Raw genomic sequence first — 4307 nt, 5'->3', positions numbered from 1 at the left:
ATCCTGGGCAGCACCATTCAGTCCCGTCTCCGCATGCCTCCCTCACCCCTGCTCCGAGGCACCCGGGCAAGGAGTGCAGGCTGAGGGTGGACACAGGGTCACCCAGCCTAGAAACCTTCCGACTGAAGAAACCCAGGTCACGTTTCCACACTCTCACTTTCTCATGACCCACAACATCCTACCTGAAGCTCTCGTGTTTACCACCTGTTTAACCATTAACCGCCTGTGTGTCGCCTCCCCAAGAAGGTCCGGAGAACTGCCACTTGCCCGTGTCCCCAAGACCCAGGCCAGGCAGACTCTGGTTCTAGTTCATATTTACTGGATGGATGGATGGATGAGTGAGTGAGTGGGCTTTGGGCCCAGATGCCTTCGGGACCAGCCCGTCTGTACTGTGAGGGTTAGAGGGTCAGGACCGCCCTCCCCCTTCCTGGCCTGGGTCCCTGATGGCAGCGCCAGCTCTCCCGCAGATTATTCATGCAGGAGGCTCTCGGGTAAGACATCCCGGGAGCAGATTAGGCTCTGCCCCCACAGCGTTACCTGGGGCCACGGCCCACCTCCTGCCTCCCGCCCCCGCCCCATTCCCCCTCACTGTTAATACAGCCGGAGTCACGGACTTAATTTCGTCTGGCCCAGAATGCCTCCTGAAACCACCGCCACGCTTATGCTACAGCACGGCCGCGATAGACACACAGGCTATAAATAGAAACCAGGAGGAGGGAGGGCCTGCGGCCGCTGGAGGAGAAGGAAGCCCCCGGTGCCAGGCCGTCCTGGTGCCAGCCTGCCTTTGGGCCAAGGGCAGCCACGGTGGGGCGGGGGTGCACAGGGTGAGGGAGCTCGGAGAAGGGTGGCAGAGGGGCGGGGTGGGCTGGCCCGGGGCTAGAGAAGCCCTTTTTCCCCGGACAGGCTCCTGGAGGCCACGTGCAGAGCAAGGTCGGCCCTGCCGCGTCTGCTTGTGCGGCGCCCTCTGCGTTCACCGCAGAAGCCGGCCCTTCTCTTGGGCACAGCCCTCAGCATCTGCCCATCGGCCACGCACACTTAGGTTTCCGTGAACGAATGAGCCCGGGAGAAGGTGGGGGGGTCGTGGAAGGGGCTTGTCCTGATCAGTCCCCCTCCAGGGCCCTTCCCCCAGCAAGCTCAGCAGCCCCCCGTCCCACTGCTCGGGCTCCTGTGGGTGACCAGAGGGCCTGTTTCTTGCGCACCTGCTGGATCCCGGCCGCCGCTCGCCAGGCCCACCAGGCTGGCACCCACAGGCGAGCAAGTGGGGGGCACCCACAGAGCAGGCTCCTTTAGTGGCCAAAGGAAAGCCCGCAAGTGGCAGCAGGCCCCCAGGTCACATGGAAGTCACTTTCCGTGACAAGGAGGGTGACCCTGTGCTTCTTGCTCAAGCGGCTTACTGGCAACCTGTTCACCTGTCCCCTAGCACCTGGCGCCCAAGGCGGGCGGGGGTGCTGTCCTTGGAGCCCAGACTCCCAGGGAGGCCCCTGCCCGGCCCTTGTGACTATAAGAAACAGGGGAGGCTCGGTAGACTTGAGGTGCGAATATCTAATTTTAGATAAAAAAACTTTTAAGGTTTAAGAGCAACGTGGAGGGATTAGTGAGGCAACAGCTGGGAAGGGCGGGAGTGAGCTCACCAAGCCGGCTTCGCTCCGGCCAAGCACACTGAAATGCCCATTGCTCAAGGCACCGCACCCGTCTAGCCCACGTAAATCTGGGTGAGCCTAAGTCGGAGTCAGATTGACTCCAGCGAGGCCTGGATTGGGAGTCAACCCAGGAGCTGTCACCGGTTAGGAGCCACGGTCGGTCCCGTGAGAAAAGACAGCCGCGCCGGGACGTGAGGGAGCGCCGAGGCCGGGCCTGCTGTGGGCCTGGCTTCACCTGCTCAACGGCAGCCAGCGGGCCTCGGGGCGGCACAGGCAGACCCGGCGCGAAACCTCACAACTGCAAGTACCCAGTACAAAGTGGTGACCTTTCTCTAAGGCCAAGGGAGCACGTGCCAGGTGCCTAACCGACCGGCAACCTTACCCCCTTTACTGATGAGAGTCAAGAGACTGACCTTTTCTCTGTGGCTGTTAGGAAGCTCAGAGTCAAAAGGACAGCCATCGAACCTTTGGCAGCTATATTAGTTCCCACCCCAACATCCTCCCTCTCCCTCTCTCTCTCTCTCTCTTGCACACCCACTCCACCAGTCTTGACCAACTATGCCAAATACGGTTTCCCTTATCCAGGTTTCTAAATGTCATAGGGCTACTTTTCCATATATTGAGTTTTAAAAAGGGGTCAAAAGCATGGACAGTGCCCAGGCGGTGGGGTGACCATGTTCTGAGCAAGGGTTTAAGGCAGCGGTTCTCAACCTGGGGGTCGAACGACCCTTTCACAGGGGTTGCCTAAGACCATCGGAAAACACATCTATAATTACATGTTGTTTTTGTGATTAATCATGATGCTTTATTTATGTTCAATTTGTAACAATGAAAATACATCCTGCATATCAGGTATTTACATTACGATTCATAACAGTAGCAACATTACAGTGATGAAGTAGCAACGAAAATAATTTTATGGTTGGGCGTCACCACAACATGAGGAACTGTATGAAAGGGTCACGGCATTAGGAAGGTTGAGAACCACTGGTCTAAGGCAAAGAGGCACCTGGGGAGGTGGGCTCCCCCCACCTCCCCGTCACCCTTGCCCCCAGCTGGAGCCCCCGCAGGGCTGGGCCGGGGCCTTTCTTTGGGGTGAGCTGGCCCAGGGAGGCAGCTGGAGGCGAGTGACAGGCGGAAGGGCGGCCTGCACAGCTCAGCTCGGATCCCAGTTGCACGGTCACGGTCACGGGCGGAGCACAGGCTCGCCTTGCCCCGGGGCAATTACCAAGTGAGCGCCTGTCAGGTGGAGCCCTGCTCTGCATCTGCCAGGGCAGTGTGGTGACAGTGACGGAGGCAGCTAATCAGTGTGTGAGCCAGAGCGCCCGGCCCTCAGCACCCAGGGAGGAGGCCGGGCAGGACCCACAAGTGTAATTACCCTCAAGGCAGGAGCGCCCCAAGGAGCGGCTTGGCTCTCTCGGGTAAATAATTTACTTTTACAACTTTCCATTAAAGATTAAAGGGAATTAAATTAAAATTAGGCGAGTGGAGAGGAAATCACACCGCCCAGGGTTCTCTGTGGAGAGGTTCCTGGCTTCCCCAGCGTGCCTACCGTGAGCCGGTCCTGGCACGGGCCTCCAGGGGTGGGGCCCATGGAGGAGAGCCCGGGGAAGGTGCAGGGAGCTCACAGAGCGGTGAGGGCGGCCCAGAGGACGCCTTGGTGTGGCCAGTGGCTGCTGTGGGCCATGGCGAACCACTGTCCTCAACAGCGGGAAGAAACACATGGCCAACACCACACACCCTCCTGTGGGAGTGCCCTCCCCACCAGGCCAGGGTTCTCGGGCCACACAGGTACCCACTGCAGGGCCAGGTGAGCCCCTTCCAAAGCCAGGGCTGCTGCCTCCTTGTCTGAAAATGGGAGGAGGCAGCGTCTGGCCAGAGGGCTGGTGGGTGCAAAGGAGATGTGTCCGGAGAGGGCTGAGGTCCCAATGTGGAGAGAGAACACAGGTCATGGCCCACAAACACATGCCTCCCACAATCCCTTTCTCCTGGTGGACAAAACTAAATGAACTGAGTAGAGGAAGGAGGAATCGTGGGATGGGCAGGGCCATAGTGGGTGGGACCACGATGGGTGGGGCCATGGGATTCGGAGGGTCCTATGTGGGTGGGGCCGTGGGATGGGCGGGGTCGTATGTGGGTGGGCCGTGGGATGGGCAGGGCATCCCTGACCTTGGGGCTTTGTCACAGCATTTCTCTGAGACATTCACAGGCCTCCAGCACTCATCTAACCAGCCCTCTCCTCAGAAGGGAACATGAGCCCAGCAGGGAGCTGACACGCTCCGGCCACACTGTGCGCTGGCACTGGCGCTGGCGCGGGCACGGGAATCCGGAACAGAACCGCACCAGGAACGCTGCCGGCTAGAGGCAATGCCTCTGTTAGGTCCTCTGCTTCCACCTTTTCTTGGACAAGCACTTCAGACAACAGAAGACAAACCAGGGAAAGGCAGGCAGGGCAACGGGACATGTGCCTGCTGGCGGGCATTACGCGGAGACAGCCTCTGAGAGCAGCAGAGAATGTGAAATGACTCGTCTGTCCCCGCGCAACGTCTACCGGTTCGGTCCTCGTTTCCATCTTCCCTCCAGCCTTTCTAAATAAAGTGAGGGTTCCTGCTGCCCGGCGGGACCCTCCACCTGCCCGCGGCTCTGCGCCCGCCTGGCCTCACCACA

At 59.7% G+C, this 4307-nt stretch overlaps 1 protein-coding gene across 5 annotated transcripts in view; it reads right to left on the bottom strand.

The window, feature by feature from the left end:
* TRAPPC9 (trafficking protein particle complex 9) overlaps nucleotides 1-4307 on the bottom strand; it is a 169490-nt gene that overhangs the window by 2342 nt on the left and 162841 nt on the right. The window lies entirely within an intron of this gene.

The sequence above is a fragment of the Myotis davidii genome, unplaced genomic scaffold, assembly GCF_000327345.1.
Source record: "Myotis davidii unplaced genomic scaffold, ASM32734v1 scaffold30, whole genome shotgun sequence".
In the NCBI taxonomy this organism is placed as follows: domain Eukaryota; kingdom Metazoa; phylum Chordata; class Mammalia; order Chiroptera; family Vespertilionidae; genus Myotis; species Myotis davidii.
This window is presented reverse-complemented; position numbering and strand designations above follow the sequence as displayed.